General features: G+C 45.5%; 1 protein-coding gene across 7 annotated transcripts in view; it reads left to right on the top strand.

Annotated features, from left to right (window-relative positions):
* The window catches only part of CDK14 (cyclin dependent kinase 14), a 1,134,790-nt gene that overhangs the window by 708,368 nt on the left and 406,623 nt on the right, over window positions 1-19,799 (top strand). The window lies entirely within an intron of this gene.

Here is a 19,799-nt window from a genome sequence, read left to right as displayed (position 1 = left end):
CAAGCTATGTCACAGCGGCTTGAAACCCCGTTCACACCGCAGGCTGGACCCGAGTTACTGGCAGGTCTTCCCTCTGCTGGTGCTTTGAGATGACATCATCTCCAAGCGCCAGTGATCCAGCTCTCCAGAGGCTTTTTGTATGATCCGGGTCAGATTTACACTGTAGGCTACCCAGGTCCTCCCCTTGCTCAAACTGGTAGCTACTAGAGTAGGACTCCCAGGTAGCTCGACCCGAGTTATTAATTTTTTTAGGACCCTTTTACACCAAGCTGCAACCCAGGTAGACTCTGCAATAACCTGGGTTATTCTTGCAGTGGAAAAGGGGTATAAGTATACTGGAAACACACACTGATGATAAAATTATACTGAGCCCGTAACTGTGGTGCTGGGCCAAAAACGCTAAATTGCAACACTTTGAGTGAGAAAAAGAAAGCAAGAAAGTGCTGGAGACAATTTTTATTAAATAGATAATTGTGGCTCAGCGGCGGAGGAATTAAATGACCATTGTAGTTTTGTGCTATCATTTGGTTAGTTTCAAGTTAAATGGAACCTTGCACTACTATTAAAATGAGATGAAGACCAGAAGGCAGACAGCATGGGTTACACTACGAGGCTAGAGTTTGGGTTGTGTGGCGTCGCATACAGATGTGTCCTCATACACTATTGTGCAGTCGCACCAAACAGCCCTTCTCAGCGCTTAGGTCCTGTGCATCTCATCTAGTGCCAAGAGTCTTTTTCGCTCAAATGTGCATCTTAGTCGTGGAAATTAAGCAGTCAGATATGACAAAACTGCTTACCGAGGCTGCACTGATTAGTTTGATATGCTACACTTGTAAATCTGTGTGCGACTGAGTCTGAATCTGTATACAAAGTGCTACAATGCAGCGGTTGTTTTAGCTTTTTTCACAGCAGGTTTCATGGTGCTTCATCTGCGACTTTGTACATATTTAAAACTAATTTTTGTGCAGATAAAGTAACAGCCCGGCGTCCCTGGTACAGATAGTAGTTCTTTTTACTGCATTCCGACTAAGACACAAATTTAAATAAAAGGTTGTTACGCTGCACCGCTCGGCATTGCTCACTCGCACTCGCAGAGGGCTCCTTGTGCCACACGTATGAGGACACATCTTTTCAGCCAGTTATTCTTTATAGGTTAGTGCTTAGTGTGTTTAAGGTTTGGAGTCACATGACTTAAGCCTCTTGGTGAAGAATTTTCACCCCTTCCCCCGCCGGACGGCGGCTCATCAGCCTGGGTGCAGATTTGAGTGCATTCATCTTGATTGATGTCTGAACCACACCACCGGCGGCAGCACTACACCTTTACCGGGTGATTTGTTAGGTTGTATGGTTAAGTTGGATACCCTTAGTTTTGAGTTGTAAGCACCCATAAAACGGTCTCCGCCCGCAGTGCATGTTGTGTGTTTGTATTGGTGCATTGTGGGCTGTGCTGATTATTGGCTGTCCATCTTCACCACAAGTTGATCTTTTCAATAAATAGCTGACTTATTTAATGTAATTTCTGTCTCATCTTTTATTTAAGGATAATTTAAGGTAATGTTACTCACACAAGACACACATCAGCCATTAGTAGGTTTAACAGTATTTCCTCATTATTTCTTTATTCCATTGTTGCAAATCAAATCAAATCAATTTGCACAAACGACTTGGCCTTTATTGCATTTTCCATATAGTAGATGAAATGCTGGGATTAGCTGGACATTGAATATTTTGTGCAAGCTGTGTCCCTGCCAGTCATTTGTTCTCAGACCTTGCTCTAATCACTTTTCATAATTGCCTCATTATCATCGTTTTCTAAATCTCACTAATTTCCGGGGACTTGGTCTTTATTTGTCTCAAAAGAAAAAGTATTTGTTTGATTTTTAATATTGTCCATTTCCTTTGTGTGTTCTCCTTCTGTACAGTATGTCATATTAGTAAAGGTGTTTGCCAGGTGACCATTTAAATAATGCACAATCTGTATTGTGACCACATATAGTGCAAACCAATCAGCTTCTAGTTAGCATTTATCAAGTGCATTTTATAAAATTATAGGTAGCTGCTGCTTGGTTGCTATGGGCAACTACTCCACTTTTTAAAAGGTTTGAGATCTCTAATGATCAGAATGTAGTGTCCTTTGTTTCATACTTAACCTACTTTAAAGGTCTTCTCTCTGGGAGAAGCCCGGAGAGGAGACACTGCTGGCCACTTCGGGGGGCAAGGGGGCTGTCACATAATTAGGCCCTGCCCCCACCACATGGAAATTGCTGCGAGGAAGGGACAGTGCCAAATGGCACACAATCCCTCCCTTAAGGATCCGCGAATCCCAGGTATAATCTCCTTATCCTGCCCGCTTCACTAGCAAACATATGGGATGCTGGAGATTTGCCTACTCTTCCAGGGGTGCTGGGGACTACCCGAAAAACTGGGAGACTCCCACAGTTTCCAAGAGAGTAGGCAAGTAATGATTTGTCTACTAGACGGCAATAAAGTTGTCCATAGTCTAGTTAACATATTTGGAGCCTGGAGCACAAAACATTTGTTGCACTTAGTAACACCCCAACTGTCCATGTCTTTTAAATGGAACATTCTACACTAACTACAGTTATCAGTTGATTGTACTAATTGTTCACCTTTTATCTTTGCTGAATATAGTAAGAGAAATTTCATTTGCCTGCTAAAATGCGGATTGACTTCACACATATCACGGTAAAAGTAATGTAAAAACAACTTTCTCTGACGTCCTAGTGGATGCTGGGAACTCCGTAAGGACCATGGGAAATAGCGGGCTCCGAAGGAGGCTGGGCACTCTAGAAAGAATTATGACTACCTGGTGTGCACTGGCTCCTCCCACTATGACCCTCCTCCAAGCCTCAGTTAGATTTTGTGCCTGGCCGAGGTTGGATGCACACTAGGGGCTCTCCTGAGCCTTTAGAGAGAGAGTATAGAAATTAGTTTTTTTATTTTCAGTGAGACCTGCTGGCAACAGGCTCACTGCAGCGAGGGACTAAGGGGAGAAGAAGCGAACCTGCCTGCTTGCAGCCAGCTTGGGCTTCTTAGGCTACTGGACACCATTAGCTCCAGAGGGATCGACCGCAGGCCCAGTCCTTGGTGTTCGGTCCCGGAGCCGCGCCGCCGTCCCCCTTACAGAGCCAGAAGCAAGAAGAGGTCCGGAAAAGCGGCGGCAGAAGACATCAGTCTTCACCAAGGTAGCGCACAGCACTGCAGCTGTGCGCCATTGCTCCTCACACACACTTCACACTCCGGTCACTGAGGGTGCAGGGCGCTGGGGGGGGGGGGCGCCCTGAGAAGCAATAATACACCTTGGCTGGCAAAAATACCACAATATATAGCCCCAGAGGCTATATATGTGGTAAATACCCCTGCCAGAATCCAGAAAAAAGCGGGAGAATAGGCCGCGGGAAAAAGGGGCGGAGCTATCTCCTTCAGCACACTGGCGCCATTTCTCCCTCACAGCTTCGCTGGAAGGAAGCTCCCTGGCTCTCCCCTGCAGTCTACACTACAGAAAAGGGTAAAAAAGAGAGGGGGGGCACTAAATTTAGGCGCAGTATACAGTTATATAGAAAAAGCAGCTATAGGGAACATAACTCAGTTAGTCCCTGCATTATATAGCGCTCTGGTGTGTGCTGGCATACTCTCACTCTGTCCCCCCAAAGGGCTTTTGTGGGTCCTGTCCTCTGTTAGAGCATTCCCTGTGTGTGTGCGGTGTGTCGGTACGGCTGTGTCGACATGTTTGATGAGGCTAATGAGGTGGAGACGGAGCAGATGCCTTTAGGAGGGATGTCACCCCCTGCGGGGTAGACACCTGAGTGGATGTGCTTATGGAAAGAAATGAGTGCACGTATAGACTCTTTACATAAGAAATTTGACGACATGCCAAATGTGGGACAGCCGACTTCTCAGCTTGTGCCTGTCCAGGCGTCTCAAAGGTCATCAGGGGCTCTGAAACGCCCGCTACATCAGACCGCAGACGCAGATGTCGACACTGATACTGACACCAGTGTCGATGACGATGAGTCTAACCTGATGCCCACTAAGGCCATTCACTGCATGATTGAGGCAATGAAAGAGGTGTTACACATTTCTGATATAAATACAAATACCACTAAAAAGGGTATTATGTTTGGGGAGAAAAAACTACCCGTAGTTTTTCCCCCATCAGATGAATTAAATGAAGTGTGTTAAGAAGCGTGGCTTTTCCCTGATAAAAAATTGGTAATTCCTAAGAAGGTACTAATGGCGTTCCCTTTCCCGCCAGAGGATAGGTCACGTTGGGAAACACCCCCTAGGGTGGATAAAGCGCTCACACGTTTGTCTAAAAAGGTGGCACTACCGTCTCCGGATACGGCCGCCCTCAAGGAACCTGCTGATAGAAAGCAGGAAGCGATCCTGAAGTCTGTATACACACACTCAGGCATTATACTTAGGCCAGCTATTGCGTCAGCATGGATGTGCAGTGCTGCCGCTGCGTGGTCAGATAAACTGTCAGAAAATATTGACACACTAGACAGAGACACAATCCTGTTAACCATAGACCATATCAAAGACTCAGTCTTATATATGAGAGATGCACAGAGGGAAATCTGCCGGCTGGCATCAAAAGTAAGTGCATTGTCCATTTCTGCTAGGAGAGGCTTATGGACTCGCCAGTGGACAGGAGATGCAGATTCTAAAAGGCACATGGAAGTTTTGCCTTATAAGGGTGAGGAATTATTTGGGGATGGTCTCTCGGACCTAGTTTCCACAGCAACGTCTGGGAAGTCAGCATTTTTACCCCATGTCCCCTCACAGCCTAAGAAGGCGCCGTTTTATCAGGTTCAGTCCTTTCGGACCCAGAAAAACAAGCGTGGAAAAGGCGGGTCTTTTCTGTCCAGAGGCAGAGGTAGGGGAAAAAGGCTGCAACAAACAGCAGGTTCCCAGGAGCAAAAGTCCTCCCCCGCTTCTTCTTCCAAGTCCGCCGCATGACGGTGGGGCTCCACAGGCGGAGCCAGGTACGGTGGGGGGCCACCTCAAGAATTTCAGCGATCAGTGGGCTCGCTCACAGGTGGATCCCTGGATCCTTCAAATAGTATCTCAAGGGTACAAACTGGAATTCGAGGCGTCTCCACCCCACCGGTTCCTAAAATCTGCCTTGCCGATTGCTCCCTCGGACAGGGAGGCGGTGCTAGCGGCAATTCACAAGCTGTATTCCCAGCAGGTGATAATCAAGGTACCCCTACTTCAACAAGGCCGGGGTTACTATTCCACACTATTTGTGGTGCCGAAACCGGACGGTTCGGTGAGACCCATTCTAAATTTGAAATCCTTGAACACATACATAAAAAAATTCAAGTTCAAGATGGAATCGCTCAGGGCGGTTATTGCAAGCCTGGAGGAGGGGGATTACATGGTATCCCTGGACATCAAGGATGCTTACTTGCATGTCCCCATTTACCATCCTCACCAGGAGTACCTCAGATTTGTGGTACAGGATTGCCATTACCAATTCCAGACGCTGCCGTTTGGACTGTCCACGGCACCGAGGGTATTTACCAAGGTTATGGCGGAAATGATGATACTCCTTCGAAAAAAGGGAGTTTTAATTATCCCGTACTTGGACGATCTCCTAATAAAGGCGAGGTCCAAGGAACAGTTGTTGGTGGGAGTAGCACTATCTCAGGAAGTGCTGCACCAGCACGGCTGGATTCTAAATATCCCAAAGTCACAGCTGGTTCCGACGACACGTCTACTGTTCCTGGGTATGATTCTGGATACAGTCCAGAAAAAAGTATTTCTCCCGGAGGAGAAAGCCAGGGAGTTGTCATCTCTAGTCAGAGACCTCCTGAAACCAAAACATGTATCGGTGCATCACTGCACGAGGGTTCTGGGAAAGATGGTAGCTTCTTACGAAGCAATTCCCTTCGGCAGGTTCCATGCCAGAATCTTTCAGTGGGACCTGTTGGACAAATGGTCCGGATCGCATCTTCAGATGCATCGCTTAATAACCCTGTCTCCAAGAACCAGGGTGTCTCTACTGTGGTGGCTGCAGAGTGCCCATCTTCTAGAGGGCCGCAGGTTCGGCATACAGGACTGGGTCCTGGTGACCACGGATGCCAGCCTTCGAGGCTGGGGGGCAGTCACACGGGGAAGAAACTTCCAAGGACTATGGTCGAGTCAGGAGACTTCCCTTCACATAAATATTCTGGAACTAAGGGCCATTTACAATGCCCTAAGTCAAGCAAAATCCCTGCTCCTACACCAGCCGGTGCTGATCCAGTCAGACAACATCACGGCAGTCGCCCATGTAAATCGACAGGGCGGCACAAGAAGCAGGATGGCAATGGCAGAAGCCACAAGAATTCTCCGATGGGCGGAGAATCATGTACTAGCACTGTCAGCAGTGTTCATTCCGGGAGTGGACAACTGGGAAGCAGACTTCCTCAGCAGACACGACCTCCACCCGGGAGAGTGGGGACTTCATCCAGAAGTCTTCCAGATGCTGGTAAACCGTTGGGAAAAACCACAGGTGGACATGATGGCGTCCCGCCTCAACAAAAAGTTAAAAAGATATTGCGCCAGGTCAAGGGACCCTCAGGCGATAGCTGTGGACGCTCTAGTGACACCGTGGGTGTACCACTCGGTTTATGTGTTCCCTCCTCTGCCTCTAATACCGAAGGTATTGAGAATAATAAGAAGGCGAGGAGTAAACACAATTCTCGTGGTTCCGGATTGGCCAAGACGAGCGTGGTACCCGGAACTTCAAGAGATGATCTTAGAGGACCCGTGGCCTCTGCCGCTCAGACAAGACCTGCTACAGCAGGGGCCCTGTCTGTTCCAAGACTTACCGCGGCTGCGTTTGACGGCATGGCGGTTGAACGCCGGATCCTGAAGGAAAAAGGTATTCCGGAAGAAGTCATTCCTACGCTTATTAAAGCCAGGAAAGATGTTACGGCAAATCATTATCACTGCATATGGCGGAAATATGTTGCATGGTGCGAGGCCGAAAAGGCCCCAACAGAGGAATTTCAACTAGGTCGATTTCTGCATTTCCTGCAAGCAGGAGTGAATATGGGCCTAAAACTAGGCTCCATTAAAGTACAGATCTCGGCTCTGTCGATTTTCTTTCAAAAAGAACTAGCTTCAGTACCTGAAGTTCAGACGTTTGTGAAAGGAGTGCTGCATATTCAGCCCCCGTTTGTGCCTCCTGTGGCACCTTGGGATCTCAACGTGGTGTTGAGTTTCTTAAAATCACATTGGCTTGAGCCACTAAAAACCGTGGATCTGAAATATCTCACGTGGAAAGTGGTCATGTTATTGGCCTTGGCTTCGGCCAGGCGAGTGTCAGAATTGGCGGCTTTATCATGTAAAAGCCCTTATCTGATTTTCCATATGGATAGGGCAGAATTGAGGACTCGTCCCCAGTTTCTCCCTAAGGTGGTGTCAGCGTTTCACCTGAACCAGCTTATTGTGGTGCCTGCGGCTACTAGGGATTTGGAGGACTCCAAGTTGCTAGACGTTGTCAGGGCCCTGAAAATATATGTTTCCAGGACGGCTGAAGTCAGAAAATCTGACTCGCTGTTTATCCTGTATGCACCCAACAAGCTGGGTGCTCCTGCTTCTAAGCAGACTATTGCTCGCTGGATTTGTAGTACAATTCAGCTTGCACATTCTGTGGCAGGCCTGCCACAGCCAAAATCTGTAAATGCCCATTCCACAAGGAAGGGTGGGCTCATCTTGGGCGGCTGCCCGAGGGGTCTCGGCTTTACAACTTTGCCGAGCTGCTACTTGGTCAGGGGCAAACACGTTTGCAAAATTTTACAAATTTGATACCCTGGCTGAGGAGGACCTGGAGTTCTCTCATTCGGTGCTGCAGAGTCACCCGCACTCTCCCGCCCGTTTGGGAGCTTTGGTATAATCCCCATGGTCCTTACGGAGTTCCCAGCATCCACTAGGACGTCAGAGAAAATAAGAATTTACTCACCGGTAATTCTATTTCTCGTAGTCCGTAGTGAATGCTGGGCGCCCATCCCAAGTGCGGATTGTCTGCAATACTTGTAAATAGTTATTGTTAACTAAAGGGTTATTGTTGAGCCATCTGTTGAGAGGCTCTGTTGTTTTCATGCTGTAAAACTGGATATAGTATCACGAGTTGTACGGTGTGATGGGTGTGGCTGGTATGAGTCTTACCCGGGATTCAAAATCCTTCCTTATTATGTCAGCTCGTCCGGGCACAGTGTCCTAACTGAGGCTTGGAGGAGGGTCATAGTGGGAGGAGCCAGTGCACACCAGGTAGTCATAATTCTTTCTAGAGTGCCCAGCCTCCTTCGGAGCCCGCTATTCCCCATGGTCCTTACGGAGTTCCCAGCATCCACTACGGACTACGAGAAATAGAATTACCGGTGAGTAAATTCTTATTTTTTGTTAGCATGCACTCTCCCATTTTTCAACTTATCCAATTGCAAATGTGTGATAATTCTTGCTGGCAAAATCAGTGAATTGTGGGTGAAAAGAAAATGAGCTAATTATAGAAAACTACTGTGTTTTGGGGTTTTTTTAAGCAAAATTAGTGCTAAAATTAAATTAGGGTTACATAAAAATGGGTATACGGATATATTTAGGTCATTTTAAGCCACTTTAAAAAAACAACTTGTCCCACTCATAATGCACCCTAATATACCTTCCCCACACTTTGTACCCCAATTTCCATAATTTTACACTTTTAAAAATAGTTAAAAAGTTCTAAGTTCCTATTTAGTCATTAAGTGGGTGTCCCACTGGTTTTCAACCAAATACCCAAATTTTTACCTTTTTAAAGGTAGGGATTTTTTACGACTTTTTACCAGCTCAGGAGGTGGAGAAAAGAAATTGTCACTAAACCTATGGAGAACTGTCGCCAGTAATCTTTCTCGGACAATTGAATATCGACTTTTCGCGATTCGCTATAAAAGCCCTCTTTTTATAGCAAAAATGGGATTTCGTGAACCATTAAATTTCTCCTAAGTCTGATATGGCCACTGTGTACAGAAAGAGCCACTTTCCCACCTCTGCCGACACAGACCTCCTGTCTCTAATGCTTAATCCAGCCCTGGAATACAGGTCAGGCAAGCTCTAAATATTTCAATTAGCAAACAGACGTTATGTATGCTTCCACTTGAGACAGTGAAACCCTTATTGCTGCTGTTAGGAATTCCTGTCACTTTGCTTAAAAGTTTTGTATTTTTATCACTAAAGAAGGCTATTACATGTGTCTACATGATAAACCGTGTTTTCCAGACTCTCCATGTGGCTGGTGTTGGGGCTTCTTAACCAGTAAATGTTGACTCTACTCGAGGTGACCATCAGTGACAAATGACACTATTAGTGTTGCGCTTTAAATTGCCATATCTCTTATATCTCAATATTATACTCCGTCATGGTAGATCTGCTCTCTGTTCTTCTTCATTCACTTTGGGAATGATCTTGAACTGGCAGACAGGTAAAACAATCCTCTTATGATTTCACAAGTGTCACCTACGATAGCAGATGTGAAAGTAAGGATTCTGCTGGAGCAGTGGAAGAAAATTTCCCACAGAGTAGAGCAGCTGTCTCAAGGCGACTGCACATATATTGTCTTCTTGGATAGTGCGGAGAAGCAGGTGCTACTATCTGCAGATTGTTTTTCCACTTCATTTGCTGCTGCAGAGCATTAGGGACTCAACTAAGAACTAATGACCCGTGTGCAATCCCACGTTGTGCAGAGTTCGCTTTAAAGACACTAGCCAGTGGATGATTAATAAATGGCTGGAAGTTGTTTACTGGTACGATAAACACTGCTTAGGTTGCTTATAGAGAGTGTGCATTGTTTATGTGTGATAGGATATAGATGGAAACATTGTGTACAGTTATTACATTGCAGGAGATGGGGAATTAGACAAAGATGGAAATAGCAAATACACAGAAGGTGCCCAAATATTATTTATTTATTATTTATTAACAGTTTCTTATATAGGGCATCAAATTCTGTTGTGCTTTACAACTGGACACAATAATAAAACAAAATGGGGTAATAAACAAACAGTCATAGAGGGAGGAGGGCCCTGCTCGCAATCTTACAATCTATGGGGAAATAGGCATTAATACACAATGATAGGTGCTATCTATTGCATAGTTGTCCACCAGATTGCAAATAGCCTTAAACAGTAGGTGGGCCAGAGATAAAAACAAAGGGGCCTCTTATAGCAAATATCAAATCTGGGACTCCCAATACTCTTGATTAATACAAAAATATTGGCATTTTACATATTAATTACTGGTATAATTGTATAATACATTGCACCAGGCCTCGTATGAGTCTCATGTTTCCCAGGACACAGTCATGTCATGTGCCCTTTATACAGACAACCCGACAGATCAGAGAGTGACCCTCACCCCACACAGAGGGCAACACTGACCCTGCACAGAGACCGTGTTATGGACACGTGTTTCAAGAGCCAACTAGAAAGCCTACTAAAACAGTGGTTCCTAAACCTTTTGGAATCACGGCACCCTAGAGTATCAAAATTTTCTTTTATGGCACCCTCATGGTCAAACTTTTTCTTAATTTAGAAATTTAGAAAGAAATATTAAATTAAATAAATTGTGTTTATATGTGTTTTATATGTGTTTGTTAGGGTCAGTTGTGTGGTGAGAGACAAGTTTTGCATCTGATTGGCCACATATGTTATGATTGACAACCATCAGTTGACCATATATAATTTAAATTGGTCCTGGACCACCAATCCAAGTCATCCCTGGAAGTGCCCTGGGCCATCCCAGGGTGCCTAGGCACACAGGTTAAGAACCGCTGTACTACAGAGAACATTGCCATGTAGAGTAAGAATAAATATATCCTATGAACACTGGTGTATCTATAATGTGTGCGGCGCGCAGGCCCTTGAGTCCAGGGGGGCCCACACCGCACACACTGTGCTCATTTTTGTAATACTTAGTCCTGCACCGATGGCAGCAGCGCTGCAGAAGTTGCCGGGAAAATGGTCGCTGTTCAATTTTCCCAGAGATCTGCGCATGCACATTTGGGCCTGATCACTCTAGTGCTCAGACTTTCTACAACGCTGCATCGCTGCCAGCGCATGGCAGAGAGGAGGGGGCCCGGACGAAGGATGCTGCACACGGGCCTACTCATCCCTTAAAACTCCCCTGCATATGAATATGTTTTTTATGTTCTAAATAAACACATCATTGTCAGCTCTAAGACATTTACAGATGCAGATACCTTGAGGCTGACCATAAGCTTTGGGAAGCTAAATATTATTGTATAATGGGGGGCATAGATTAAAAAACCCAGGAAACTGTAATTATAGATGCTAGTAAATTGTCTCTGCTATATAATTTGAACAAACAACATGGAATGATTTGAGTGATTCTGAAGCGTGCTTTTCCCCTTTTCTTAACTTTAATGGAACAAAAGTGACTCCCAATCAAAGTGTATGGTGTAACTTGGTTACTGGTATTTCAGATTCCTGATTGAATTTCTCAAATTCACAGTGTCTTTTTATATAAATTAATATGTTGATCTTGTTTTTGCAGTTTATTTAAACACATTATACAGTATGATTTATTAAAAATGGCAAAATTGCAATCGGAAGATAGTGTTATCTGTAACCTGCAGGGCCGTCTTTTCGTATGGGCTCAATGGGCTCTTGCCAAAGGGCCCCAGGAGTATAAGGGCCCTAGGCTGATAGCTGAGGGTCCCCTCTTTCCAAGGGTACCAGATTTCTGAAAATCGGCCCTGGGGAACCGGAGATATCTGACCTCAAAGTAGTGGTCCCCATCCAAGCCTGTTAATTGTTCTTCCCAGCCAGATATCTTGGGTTCTGTCTGATTTAGAGTTTTTCTGAGGGTATAATCCAAAATCTGTGACTCTCTCCTTTTGGTGGACACTAGCAGCTTGTCTCTACTATGCCCAGAACCAGAAATATCAGCCTTCAAGCAGCTGGTCCCTGCTCCAGCTCCACACGCCTAATATGCAGTTTTAGGTTTTCATTGGTGAATTGCTCTGGCACCTGAAATCTGAGCCCTAACTCCCCAGTACCTTGTGAAAAGTGTTACTCTCTAGTTTTTTATCCCGTTGAAAGCTGAGAAATCTATTTTCAGGAACTTGAGATATATGTAGTCAAGCAAGCTGTCCTCTCACCGCAAAATTATAAATATTAAGCCCACTACACTATCCACTCCTCCCCTACATATTAAACACCCCCTACCACCCTAAAAGTCATGTACCAGGGCTTCTTCATTCAGCCCAATGCCCCCTTCCACAGTTTAGCCCCATCTGTGCAGTAAAGGAGTAATTAGCAGAAATCACTGCTCCAGGTCCTACATGCTGAGCGGAAGATAGACAACCCCCTACCACACACGGGACTTCAAAGCTGCCGCTGATAGCACCCCCTACCCCTACCACTGGAGGATGGGTAGGGGGCCCAGTGCATTGCTGTGCCCAGGGGCCTACACTGCTGTTAAGATGGCCCTGGTAACCTGGTATTAGATACAGTATTATTAACATGGCATGGCGTAATATGTGTTTTAGCTCTAAAATTGTTATGTATTTAACTAAACTGCAATAAAATAAAAACACTTATTGGGGAAGATTCAAATGTTTGAAAAGTTGGTTCAGTGTCTGTTTTTTCCTGTCTATTAGATAGGAAAAAAACAGACTCCCAACTGACTTTTCAAACATTTGAATCTCCCCCATTAAATCCATTCAGAGTTATTGTATCATTTTTAATTAGGGAGGTTACAGTTTTAATGCCAAGCTTTACTATTTTGTAGAGTACATAGGTTTGCATTGCTAATTTGTAAGCGTCACTGATATTCCTATATCTACAGTATATACTGTATATAGATATTATCAGTAACTGACCATGCAACTCACATTTCTAAGTTAGATATCTCTTTTATTATATATTTAAGTTCAATTATATAGACAGAAATAATGTGAACCTTATTTTGGCAAAAAGTATAAATATTGGAATTCTTACACAGCTATTGCCAGCTACACACCAGAATGACAGCTAGTTGGCGCGATGGTTGGGTCGAATTTCCTTCATCTCGGACCAAGTGAGATTGGCTGTACACACTGCGCAATTCTATGAACAAAGGAGTGATATCTCATTCTGTCCTTCATTTATCTGCACCACATCGTACACGATATCTTCTGATTGGCTGTGCAGCAAAGCCATCCAGAAGATATTGTATATGACCCGCGGGAGCGTGCATTTGTACGATCCGCAAGATATGTTGTTCTGATTTGCCCAGAAATTACATAATGTGCCGATATTGGGGGTAATTCCAAGTTGTTCGCAGCAGGAATTTAGTTGGCAATTGGGCAAAACCATGTACACAGAGGGGGGGGATATAACGTGCAGAGAGAGTTAGATTTGGGTGGGTTATTTTATTTCTGTGCAGGGTAAATACTGGCTGCTTTATTTTTACACTGCAAATTAGATTGCAGATTGAACACACCCCACCCAAATCTAACTCTCTCTGCACATGTTAAATCTGTCTCCCCTGCAGTGCACATGGTTTTGCCCAATTGCTAACTAAATTCCTGCTGCGATCAACTTGGAATTAACCCCATTGTGCAAGTGTGTACCCAGCCAAACTGTAGCTTCTTACATGTTTGTTTGTATTGTATTTTTCTGTACTGTGCTGTCTAGTTGTTGCTTTTATCTGTGATGTTTCTTTTTAGTATAATGTGAGATTGCAAAGTTTAGCAGTATAATTTAAAACCACCTCCTCCTCCTCCTTCTTCTTCCTCTTTCTTCCTCTTCCTCCTCCTCTTCCTCTTTTTTATTCCTCTTCTTCTTTCTCGTCTTCTTCTTCCTCTTCTACTTCTTCCTCCTCTTTCTTCCTCCTCTTTCTTCTACCTCTTCCTCCTCTTTCTTCTACTTTTTCCTCCTCTTTCTCCTACTTCTTCCTCCTCTTCCTTCTACTTCTTCCTCCTCTTCCTTCTACTTCTTCCCTCTACTTCTTCCTCCTCTTCCTTCTACTTCTTCCTCCTTTTCCTTCTACTTCTTCCTCCTCTTCCTTCTAATTCTTTTTCCTCCTACTATCTCCTCTTTCTTCTACCTCTTCCTCCTCTTTCTTCTACTTTTTCCTCCTCTTTCTCCTACTTCTTCCTCCTCTTCCTTCTACTTCTTCCTCCTCTTCCTTCTACTTCTTCCTTCTACTTCTTCCTCCTCTTCCTTCTACTTCTTCCTCCTTTTCCTTCTACTTCTTCCTCCTCTTCCTTCTAATTCTTTTTCCTCCTACTATCTCCTCTTCCTCCTACTTCTTCCTCTTCCTTCTACTTCTTCCTCCTCCTCTGCCTCTTCCTTCTACTACTTCTTTCTTCTACTTCTGCCTCTTCCTTCTACTTCTTCTTTCTTCTACTTCTGCCTCTTCCTTTTACTTCTTCCTCCTCTTCCTTCTACTTCTTCCTCCTCTTCCTTCTACTTCTTCTTCTTCCTCTTCTTTCTACTTCTTCCTCTTTTTTCTACTTCCTCCTCTTCCACTTTTTTCTACTTCCTCTTCTTCCTTCTACTTCTTCCTTCTACATCTTCCTCCTCTACCTTCTATGTTTTCCTCCTCTTATTCTACTTCTTCCTCCTCTTCCTTATACTTCTTCTTCCTCTTCCTTTTACTTCTTCCTTCTTCTTCTTCTTCTTCTTCTTCCTCTTCCTTCTTCTTCCTCCTCTTCCTTCTTCTTCCTCCTCCTCTTCCTCCTTCTTTTCGTCTTCTACTTCTTCTTCCTCCTCTTCCTTCTACTTCTTCCTCCTCTTCCTTCTACTTCTTCCTCCTTCTTCCTTCTTTTTGTCATCTACTTCTTCCTCCTCTTCCTTCTACTTCTTCCTCCTCTTCCTCTACCTTCTACTTCTTCTTCCTCTTCCTTCTTCCTTCTCTTCCTATTCCTTATACTTCTTCCTCTTCCTTCTACTTCTCCCTTCTACTACTTCCTCCTCTTCTTCTACTTCTTCCTCCTCTTCTTCCACTTCTTCCTTCTACTTATTCCTCCTCTTCTTCCTCTTCCTTCTACTTCTTCCTCCTCCTCTTCTACTTCTTCCTGCTTTTCTTCCTCATCCTCTTCCTTCAACCTCATCCTCTTCCTTCTACTTCTTCCTCCTCTTCCTTCTACTACTTCCTCCTCTTCCTTATACTTCTTCCTTCTCTTCCTATTCCTTATACTTCTTCCTCTTCCTCCTCTTCCTTCTACTTCTCCCTACTACTTTTTCCTCCTCTTCCTTCTACTTCTTCTACCGCTTCCTTCTACTTCTTCCTCCTCTTCTTCCACTTCTTCCTTCTACTTATTCCTCCTCTTCTTCCTCTTCCTTCTACTTCTTCCTCCTCCTCTTCTACTTATTCCTGCTCTTCTTCCTCATCCTCTTCCTTCTACTTCTTTCTACTTCTTCCTTCTACTTCTTCCTCCTCTTCCTCTACCTTCTACTTCTTCCTCCTCTTCCTTCTACTTCTTCCTTCTCTTCCTATTCCTTATACTTCTTCCTTTTCCTTCTACTTCTCCCTTCTACTTCTCCCTTCTACTTCTTCTACCTCTTCCTTCTACTTCTTCTACCTCTTCCTTCTACTTCTTCCTCCTCTTCTTCTACTTTTTCCTTCTACTTCTTCCTCCTCGTCTACTTATTTTTTCTACTTCTTCCCCCTCTTCTTCTACTTATTCCCCCTCTTCTTCTACTTCTTCCCCCTCTTCTTCTACTTCTTCCCCCTATTCTTCTACTTCTTCCTTCTCTTCTACTTCTTCCTCCACTTCTTCCTCCTCTTCTTCTATTTCTTCCTCCTCTTCTACTTCTTCCTCTTGAATCCTTCTTACATTTCCCTTACCCAAAAATAAATTTGCAGAAGTAGATAGAAAAGCCTTGTCAGCAATCGACTCACCACAGCCACATCTGTCCGTCGGTGCGGACTCCGTCCGGGGTCCCTACGTTCTGCTGTCGTCTGCTCCTCTACCGCAGACGTCATCCTGGGCCTAGGAACGCTCCTGTAACAGCGGGCGTGTGAGCACGCCGCGTTCCCGCCGGGCCGCGGCATGGGCGCCGCCATGACAGTCTCCATCGGTCAGAGTACGGCGGCCAATCCGGAGCTTGGCCGCACCTCCTTTTCCCACTCCAACCAATGTCTGCACACCAGGGGGTATATCAGGAGCTGCAGGGTGAGCCTGTGGTTGTCCTGAACTTTGTGTCACTCCTGCGACCCATGTGCCTGGATTCCTCCGTGTTCCTGGTTACCTTCCTGGATCCTCCGTGTTCCTGGTTACCTACCTGTTCCTCCGTGTTCCTGGTTACCTTCCTGCATTTCCGTGGAACTACAAGCATCAGCAATCCCTGCATTTGTATTTGGCTCCACACCTATCTACAACCACTGTGTGCTTCAGCCTCTGCAGTAGAGACTCTCTCCAGGTGCATTCCATCACCTCACCTGTGAAGCAGCTTGCTAGCTGCCTGTGCTTAACGAACTGCTCTGTGAACTTCCACCTGTGTCTCCTGCATCTGCTACCAGGTTTGCTACACATTTATTACCATCTCTGCTGGCTCCACGTTTTAAACCATTCTGGTTCTCACACCAGTGAACTTATCCATCATTACCATTTCCTCCATAGACTCTCAGCTTCCTAGCTGCACCATTTCCATTGCATACTTTTTATTGTTTATTCCTGCACGTTATTCTGCTGCCTTATTGTGTGAACTTTTATGTTAATAAAACACCATTGCGCTGATGCGCAGAAACCCAATCCAGCCTCCTCACTTCTTCCATCCTACCTCCACTGACCCACTAGCGCCCCCTCCGGGGACACAAGCAAAACCGAACCTGACAGTAAGTTCAGGACCGATGGACTCGGACGGTGGTCAGAGTGTGGGGTCAGGGGCCTTACAAAATCTGGTCTCCCGCTTGGATGGTCAAGAGGCTGTGCAGCAGCAGATGTTCCAGTTTCTGCAAGGGATGTCCTCCCGGATTGATACACTACAGCAAACCCTGCCTAGTGTACTTGCTACTCCAGTTCCAGTTACCCCAGCACCTGCAAGTGCTGTGAGTTCTTCTACGCCGGCTGCATCAGCTCCAGTGTCACGCTTGCACCTGCCCGTGCCTAGCAAATATGTTGGAAGTCCGAAGTTATGTCGCGGGTTCCTTAACCAATGTGAAATCCAGTTTGAATTATTATCACACAATTTCCCCACATCAAGATCCAAGGTTGCCTACATTATCTCACTGCTCTCTGGTTCTGCCTTGAGTTGGGTGTCTCCTTTGTGGGAACGTGCTGACCCTCTGATGAACAACTACACTGAATTCGTGTCAACCTTCAGACGTATCTTTGACGAGCCAGGTCGTGCAACATCAGCCTCTGCAGACCTTATTCAGCTTCGTCAAGGTACCCGGAGTATGGGACAATATGTCATCCAGTTCCAGACGTTAGCCGCAGAGATTCAGTGGAATAATCAAGCCCTGGTAGCAGCCTTCTGGCATGGACTTTCAGATAGGATCAAGGATGAACTGGCAACCCGCGATGTCCCTGAGCAATTGCCTGAACTGATTTCTCTATGCATCAAGTTGGACTCTCGCATCCGCGAATGCAACAGTGAGCGTGCTCGTAGTGAGCCGCGCAAGTCAAGAATGGTACCTTCAGTACAATTTCAGCCTCCACCTTCTGATGAGCCTATGCAAATCAATAGGTCCCGCCTAACTCCTGAGGAGCGGTCAAGAAGACTCCGTGAGAGATTGTGTCTTTATTGTGCGGCTGCAGGTCACCAGATCAATTCTTGTACAGTGCGTTCGGGAAACGCCGGATCCTGACTTGTAAAGGAGGAGTCAAGTTGGGATCTTCTAGACAAGCTCCTTCAAACCAAGACCTCATTCTTCCTGTGACTTTAGAGACTACAGATGGTCTTCAGTCTGCATCTGCGTTAGTGGACTGTGGAGCCGCAGGAAACTTCATCACTCAAGCTGCGGTAGATAAGTTTCGTTTGTCTATCTGCGAACTCTCATATCCAGTCTACATCACTGCAGTAGATGGTAGCCGAATCTCCAAGGGGAATATCTCTCACCAAACCAGACCAGTGGTTCTGGGAGTCGGGTTCCTGCATTCTGAATTAATAAAGTTTTTAGTTATTCCTCAGGCAACCCAGGAGATCGTGTTGGGAATGCCCTGGCTCCAACTACATAATCCGCAGATTGATTGGTCTACGTTACAACTCACTTCCTGGGGTTCACATTGTCGCCAGTCCTGCTTAGCCCAAGTTTGTCCTATCAAGTCTTCTGAAGTCAAAACCCAGTCAAATCTTCCTGCGGCTTACCAAGATTTCTCTGACGTCTTCAGTGAAAAGGCCGCTGATGTTCTGCCGCCCCATTGACCTCATTCCCAACAAGAAACCACCAAGGGGGCGTACCTATCCATTATCCGTTCCTGAAACTGAGGCGATGAGCGACTACATCAGGGAGAACTTACAGAAAGGATTTATCCGTCCCTCATCTTCACCCGCTGGTGCGGGCTTCTTCTTTGTTAAAAAAAAGGATGGAGGATTACGTCCATGTATTGACTACCGGGGTCTCAATGACATTACCATCAAAAACAGTTATCCATTACCACTCATCACTGAATTGTTTGATAGAGTTAAGGGAGCCCGCATCTTCACCAAGTTAGATCTCCGCGGTGCCTACAACCTCATCAGAATCCGTAGTGGTGACGAATGGAAGACAGCTTTTAATACTCGAGATGGTCATTACGAGTACCTGGTAATGCCATTCGGGTTGAGCAATGCCCCAGCAGTGTTCCAGCACTTTGTTAACGAAATCTTCCGTGACGTTCTGTACAAATACCTCGTAGTTTACCTGGATGATATCCTCATCTTCTCCCAAGATCTCTCTTCTCATCGTCTGCAAGTCCGTGAGGTCCTCCGACGTCTTCGTGAGAACCGTCTCTACGGCAAATTATCCAAGTGTACCTTCGAAGTTCCCTCCATACCCTTCCTGGGGTATATAATTTCCGGATCGGATCTCCAGATGGACCCGACAAAGTTGGAAGCCATTGCCAATTGGTCCATTCCAAGTAGTCTCAAGTCTATTCAGCGATTCCTGGGATTCGCCAATTATTATAGGAAGTTTATCCGAGGATTTTCAACTCTCATCGCTCCTATTACCAACTTAACTCGGAAAGGGGCAGATCATTCCAACTGGTCAGAAGAAGCTTTAGCGGCATTTCAAAAGATCAAGCTGGCCTTTATGTCTGCTCCAGTTCTGTCTCAACCGGATGTAAACAAGCCATTCGAGTTGGAGGTGGATGCCTCCACAGTAGGAGTTGGAGCTGTTCTCTCCCAGAAGGGAACTGATGGGAAGATTCACCCTTGTGGATTTTATTCTCATAAATTCCTTCCTGCAGAAGCTAACTATTCCATTGGAGATCAAGAACTACTAGCGATCAAGCTGGCCCTTGAGGAATGGAGGTATCTCCTGGAAGGGGCCAAATTTCCGTTCAGCATCTATACGGATCATAAAAATCTGCTTTATTTGAAGGCAGCCCAGTGCCTCAATCCTCGCCAGTCCCGGTGGGCTATGTTCTTCTCTCGTTTTAACTTTAAGCTTCATTTCCGCCCAGGTTCTCAGAATATCAAGGCAGACGCTTTATCCCGATCTATGGAGTCCGAAGAGGAGACGTCCGACTCGGTTCCGCATTCCATCCTGAGTCCAGTGGTATTTGCTTCGTCTCAAGTTTCTCCTGCTCCACCTCCTGGTAAGACTTTTGTTTCCCCAGAACTCCGTTCCAAGTTGCTGTCTTGGGCTCATCA

The sequence above is a fragment of the Pseudophryne corroboree genome, chromosome 5 (assembly GCF_028390025.1).
Source record: "Pseudophryne corroboree isolate aPseCor3 chromosome 5, aPseCor3.hap2, whole genome shotgun sequence".
In the NCBI taxonomy this organism is placed as follows: domain Eukaryota; kingdom Metazoa; phylum Chordata; class Amphibia; order Anura; family Myobatrachidae; genus Pseudophryne; species Pseudophryne corroboree.
Note: the sequence above shows the minus strand (reverse complement) of the source record. Positions and strands in the feature narration are given on the sequence as shown.